Below are 6,965 nucleotides of genomic sequence, written 5' to 3'. Positions count from 1 at the left end.
CCTTCTCCGCACTAGGTGCACTCCTAAGCCACCCCTTAATCTGTCACCTTTCCATTTCATTTACAGGCAATCTCCCCTGATCATTCCCATGATAGATTTGGAGTTGGGGGAAAAGCTTTCCCACCTCCAGCTCCTTATGTCTTTAAAGGCTGTCCATCAGCTTCAGTCAGAATTACATGATAGAATGAGAAAGACCATGCCTGACCCCAAGAAGAAACCTCTACAACCCTTGCCGTATAAGCCGGAAGATTTGGTTTTCATTCACAGGTTCGACTCCAAGACCCTGGAACCCCGTTGGAAGGGACCGTTTCCCATTGTCCTGGTGACTCCCTCAGCCATGAGGGTAGCTGGACATTTGGCCTGGATACATCGCAATCATCTGAAGGTGGCACCACCCCCAACCCCAGCATCAGGATGGCAAGTCCTTCGACAAGCAAAGGACCCCTTAAAGATAAGATTGATCAAGGACTGAGATGGGTAATGTGGGGACTTATAGGAACCTTGGTCCTGTCGGCTCGGGTACAAGGAGATGTTCAACAGCTGGTGCTCTCTAGCCATACCCCCTAGAACTGGATGTGGGCTCTTAAAAATTCACTTACTGGAGCCCTGATTGCCACTGTTACAACAGACCGGCAGCCTGTCTTTCAGGTTGACTTGTGTGACATAGGACTAGTTACTGGGACCGTGGGAGTGTCTGATGTTGCAGGACCATGTTCAGATCCCCCTTCAACCCCTGGGGGACAACGGGGATGGTCTACACTTAACAGAGAGAGGGTTCTCCAGACCAGATATTTATGCATGTCCTATAGGCAAAGACCCAAAGTGTAATGGGGGGCCAGGATACCATTGTTACTATTGGGGCTGTGAGTCCATAGCCCCATGGAAAAATGACGACCCATATCTAGCCTTAGAACGACAGACAGCTACCAGCTCGTGCCCCCTGGGACATTGTAACCCCATTTGATTAACGCTAAAACAATGGCAAAATCCATACAAAGAATGGGAGGAAGGTAAATCTTGGACAGTGGCACTGAATGCAAACGGGCAGGACCCAGTGACAGACATTATCATTCAGCGAAGCCCAGTAGTGACACCACCCAAACCAGTGGGAAACCTTTATAAGATATTAAGCCCCCAAAGAGACAGTGGCCAAACCCACAGGCACCGAGAAAATTCCACTTCCTCACCACCGAGAAAGAAAACACGCACTCACCCCACCAGCCACCCGGGTAACGCCCTACCCAACAAGGTGCTGTAACTGCCCCAGAGTTGCCAATCCAACCATACTTAAAAATGCTGGATGCTATGTTTATGGTGTTAAATGGATCAAACAATAATGTTACTCATGAATGTTGGATATGTCTAAACCCAAAGCCTCCATATTATATAGGAATAGCAATCAATGGAACTTACACTGAAACCAGCCCAGATGGGTGTGACTGGAAACAGACGAGGTTGTCAATAGGGGATATACATGGAAGAGGGTTGTGCATTAAAAACCCTAAGGTCACCTCATCTTACTTGGATAGTGCTTGCTTTTACCAAACAGCTTCTACAGAACCTGATAAGTGCCTAAGGGGAGAAAACAACTCATGGTGGGCATGCACAGGAGGCATAACCCCTTGCCTCTCTGTTGCTGTCCTACAAAGGGAGCCCAAGGTTTGTGTGCTGGTCCATATCTTGCCCCAGGTATTCATATATGGTGGAGAACGGGGATAGGAATAATTGGCCAGGAAAGTCGACTCTGTAAGAATAAAGCATCATCCTGCCCTCATCCCAGTACTGGCTATTGGAGGGATTGCAGGAGCCACAGCTCTAGGAGCAGCAGCATTGGCGGTGCAAGATGCTAACTTTAAGGCCCTAACTCAACAAGTAAAGATAGACTTGGGCCTGATCACTAAATCAGTATCCCATCTAGAAAATCAAGTGGACTCTGGATGGCGGAAAGGGTCCTCCAGAACCGCCGAGGTCTTGATCTCCTGTTCATGAAAGAAGGTGGGCTGTGTGCAGCCTTAGGAGAACAGTGCTGCTATTATGCCAATAAATCAGGAGTTATTCGAGACACCTTGGCTACAGTAAACAAACATTTGCAAGAAAAATATGACAGATTAGAAGAAAATTCTGGGTGGTATCAGTCCTTGTTTAACTGGTCTCCCTGGTTGACTACCCTTGTTTCTGCCCTTGCTGGACCTCTGTTAATCTTGCTACTAGCTTTGACTTTTGGCCCATGCATTATTAATAAACTTATGGCCTATGTAAGGGCCCAGGTAGGATCTGTTCGCCTAATGGTTCTAAACCAACAGACTAGGTACTATCCAGTGCCTCTTGATGAAGAAAGCTGTGCGTAAGATTACTTGCTTGCATAAAATCAGTGGGGAATGTAAGACGCAGATGAGACTTAGCACAAGAAACGCCATCTTGTTACAGGCCCTCCATCTTGTCCCTGTGGATTTCAGGTTCACTAAAGGACACAGAGTTCCCAGAATGTATTTGTTTATCTGTTAAGACACCATGGAATGTACCATTGTTTCTGTGTAAAGAACATCCTGTTAGCTAAGTAAAGAACATCTGCAAACTCCACTAACCACAAAAATTCTGCTTCTGTAGTTCTGCTTACTAAGCTCCCCTGCAGCCCCTATAAAACCTTCCAACACCCTGAGCTCGGGGCCTCTCTAAGCTTGTTTGCTTGGAGGGTGCCATCTGGCCAGACTAATAAAGATCTGTTTTTTACTTTTCCAACTTGTCCGGTGTGTTCCCTCCTGGGTGTTCTTCACTGCAATCAGCTCCTCGGAGCATTTGGTAAGGCCCTCAGTCTTACAGTTTTTTGTTTTGTTTTTTGAGACAGTCTCTCTATATACTTCAGGCTGGGCTTGAACTCACTGTGCAGCCCAGCCTAGCTTTGAACTCACAATGATCATCCTGCCTCAGCCTCCCAAGTGTTGAGATTAAAGGTATGTGCCACCATGCCTGGCTGGACTTTTGTTGGGTATTTATTGGTTTTTTGGTTTTTTTGAGACAGAGTCTCACTATGTAGTTCAGGGTGCCTTTGAACTCAGTATGTAGCCCAGGCTGGTCTTGAACCTGTGACAATTCTCCTGCCTCAGCATCCCAAGTGCTGGGATTACAGGCATGCATCACCATGCCTGACTTATATTTATTAGTTTTTTTGAAACAGGACCTTGCCATGTAGTTCAGACTGGTCTTGAACTATGGAACTAGCATGGATCCTCCTACCTCAGCCTCCCAAGTGCTGAGATTACAGGTGTGTGCCACACCTGGCCCTAGACTCTTGTCTGGAAGAGAAGTTAGATAAAAATTATCACTTGGTAAGGCCAACTTTCACTTAGATATCACCAGATTGATTTTTCCTTAAAAAAATGCCAATCTTCATTTGTTTCTTTAAAATAGGGTCTCACTATGTATTTAGACTGGTGTTGAACTATGTAGCCCAGGCTGGCCTTGAACTTGTGGTGATCCTACTGTCTCAGCATCTTGAGTACTGGGATTACAGCTGTGCACCACCATACCCTGCTTTAGTTAGTACCAATGGAATTCAAAACCTTGCACTTGTGAGGCAGGCATGGAGCCAATGAGCTAAATCCCTGGCTAGTCTTGCTTTTTTAGTACACTTTCTGTAGTCAACTTTGTTTCTTTTCTTTTTTGAGGTGGGATCTCACTATGTTCCCCAGGCTGGTCTTAAACTCCTGACTTAAAGAGATCCTCTTGTCTCAGCCTCCCAAGCACTGATAGTAGAGATGCCTGGTGCTGTCTACTGATTTTACTTTGCTCTTGGTACTAGAGACTGAACTCATGGCTTTCACACTGAGCTGCATCCCCAGCCCTTTTGTATAATTTTGAGATGGGGGTCTCCCTAAGATCCCTAGGCAGGACTCAAAGTTAGGATCTTCCTGCCTCAGTCTCCTGAGTGCTGGCCTGGACCACCATTTCCAGCTGTGACCAATTTATTCTTTCTTTGTATCTCCTTCCTCCTGTGTTCTTTGTCCTTCCTTTTCTCCTCTCATGGCTGCAGCCCATTGTGAGGCTTCAGAAGAGGCTGCTCTTGGTGCCCTTGCTGTGGCAGAAGAGGTTTGGCTGGGCCAATGACACCACCAAAGCCCAGTGCTGTCAGCAGAGCCAGAAGATGGGCAAAGACAGGCGCTCATCCACAGCAGTGCCTCCGTTCCTGGGCTCCATGCTGGGGAAGAACCAGGCTGGCAGGAAAGGTGGACAGACTCACAAAGCAGCACCATAGAGGAGGGTGTGGGTGTGTGCATGTGCTGAGAAGAAGCTGTAAACCTAAGAAGACTGACAGTCACATGCATCGCTGCCTGTGTCTAAAAAAATGTTAAAAACTAAAGCTCTGGGTGCAGTGGCACACATCTGTAACACCAGCAGAGGCTGAGGCAGGAGGGTTGAGAGTTCAAGGGCAACCTGGGCTACATAGTGAGACACTGTCCCAAAAAACAAACAAAAACCAAACAAACAAACAAGCAATAAAAACCAAAAAAACACCAAAACCAAAGCCAAGTGTGGTGACACATGCCTGTAATCCCAGCACTCAGGAGGCTGAGGCAAGAGAATTACTTTGAGTTTATGGCTACTCTGGACTACATAGTGAATTCAAGGCCAGCCTGAACTACAAAGCAAGACCTGTGTCAACAACAACAACAACCAAACAAACAAAAAACACTATTGGCCAGTATCTTGGATATCATAGATGCAAAAATTCTCAAGAAAATAGTAGCAAATCAAATTCAACAGTACATCAAAAAGATTACTTTCTATGATGAAGAATGTAATACATTAGACCAACACAATGAAGGATAAAAATCAATCATCTCAATAGTTGCATAAAAAGCATTTCCTAAAATTCATGTGCATTCATAATAAACTCTGAACAAATCAAGTGCAAGAATGATGCTCAGGATAATGCAGGCTACTCATGACAAACTCAGTGCCAACAGAGATGAAACCGGGGGAAGCTGCTAGAATTTTCACACAGCCTAACAAGTTTTAGCCAGGACAATTAGAGGCAAGAAAGAAAACGCAGACAAACTATAGTTATGTTTTCCCATGCTGCTGAAAGAGCTCCATATGGAAAATCTGAAAACACCACCAAGACCATCAGAACTGATAAATTCTGTAACATGTCAGGCTTCAAATATCAACACACCAATACCACTTTTATACACCAATAATGAGCTTGTGGACAAAAAAAAAAAATCACGAAAACAATCCTACCGAAACTACCTAGTAACATCTATTCAAGGAAATAAAACTTTTACAATAAAAATTCCAGTTTACTGATAAAAGAAATTAATTGAATGCCTATCATGCACAAGTCCCTGGGTTCAATCCTCAGTACTACAAAAACAAACAAATGAAAAAACTCCAAGAAGTTAAAGACACACAATAAAGACCTCCCTTGTTCATGGATTGCAAGAATATTGTTAATGGATTGCCTCCCCAGTGCTAGGATTACAAGTATATGCCATCAAGCCTGACAGTTTTGGGCACTCCATTTGTGGTTTTGATGTGTGGTTTTCGGTTGAAACTGTGAAGAAAATCTGATTCCTAAACCCCTGCATACTGGGATTATAGGCATGTGCCACCACACCCAGTTAAAGATTTGGGTGTTGTTTTGGCTTGTGTCTAGATGTCTCCCAAAGCCTCATGCAGTCAGGGGTGGGGCTTCTTCAGAGGTGGCTGGATCTAGAGCATGTGATGCTGGGATTGACTCATGGAACAATGCCAGGATCAAGGGCACTAAGATTGGTGAGTGCTACCCGCCCTAAGTAGCCTGGATAAGATATAAGGGGTAGAATGAGCTGTGGTCCTCCCTTGCTTGCTTTGCTACTTTCTGCCTGACAAACTGTTTTTCTTCTGCAATGCCCCTCTGCCATCCCATCCTGCCTTGGAGCCAGCCAATTAGGGACTGAAACCTCTACAAACTGTAAGCCAAATAAACTTTTCCTCCTTTAACTTTGGATATTTTGTCTTAGGAATGAGAAAAGTAACTAAGATAGGTATGGTGGTGCATGCCTATAATCAATCCCAGCACTTGGGAGGCTGAGGATGAGGCAGAACGATTGCTCACCGCAAATCTGAGACCAGCCTGGACTACACAGCCAGACTGTCTCAAACAAACAACCACCCACCAAAAAAAAAACCCCTGTATATTATCCACAAGGCCAAATCAATAGCAGACACCAGAATGTCCCTAACAGAGTGTCATTTGAAAGAAACCTGTGAGAGGTCATTAAAACCCATCTCACACTAGTGACACTCCACTGTTAGCAGTATGGCAAAGAATACAAATGAAAACCATTTATCACAAGACAGCCAAATCCACGAAAATGCAACTTCATATAAAAACTCCATTGCAAATAACAATTGGCCCTTTGAAAAGCAAACTAGACACAACTGAGATGGCTGTCGGGATTCCTCCTGTCTATAATGGCAGCCTTTATCATAGATCTGGTGTGCAAAGAAAAAGATAGGAACAAAAATGTGTGCTGTTGCAATGACAGAAGGCCCCTGGGAACTCAATCAGGGTGGAGTGATGGGGTTTTTTTTTTTTGGTGCTGGGGATCGAACTCAGGTTCTTGAGCTTACGCAGCAAGCAGAGAAACCACTGGCCTAAATCCCCAGCCCGATGGCTTCTTTTTTGTTGAAACAAGATCTTGTTATGTAGTTCAGATTGGCCTCAAACTCATTAATTAGCCCAGAACTCCTGAGTGCTGGTATTACAGGTGTGCACTATCACACCTGGCTACTGAATGGCTTCTAACAGCCTCATACATTCATAGGTGGGGTTTGGGAGTGACCGAATCACTGATGGGCTTAGAGCTGGGTGTGACTACGGGAGATGAAGCCTGGTGGGGGGCGGGGGTCAGTGTGGGTGTGGCCTGCAACTGTATGAATCCCTCCTTATCCCTTGATTTTTGCCCTGCTCCCTGCTTCCT

This window comes from Heterocephalus glaber, unplaced genomic scaffold (genome assembly GCF_053883595.1).
Source record: "Heterocephalus glaber isolate CG9 unplaced genomic scaffold, H.glaber_assembly_v1.0 deba00001733, whole genome shotgun sequence".
Classification (NCBI taxonomy): domain Eukaryota; kingdom Metazoa; phylum Chordata; class Mammalia; order Rodentia; family Bathyergidae; genus Heterocephalus; species Heterocephalus glaber.
This window is presented reverse-complemented; position numbering follows the sequence as displayed.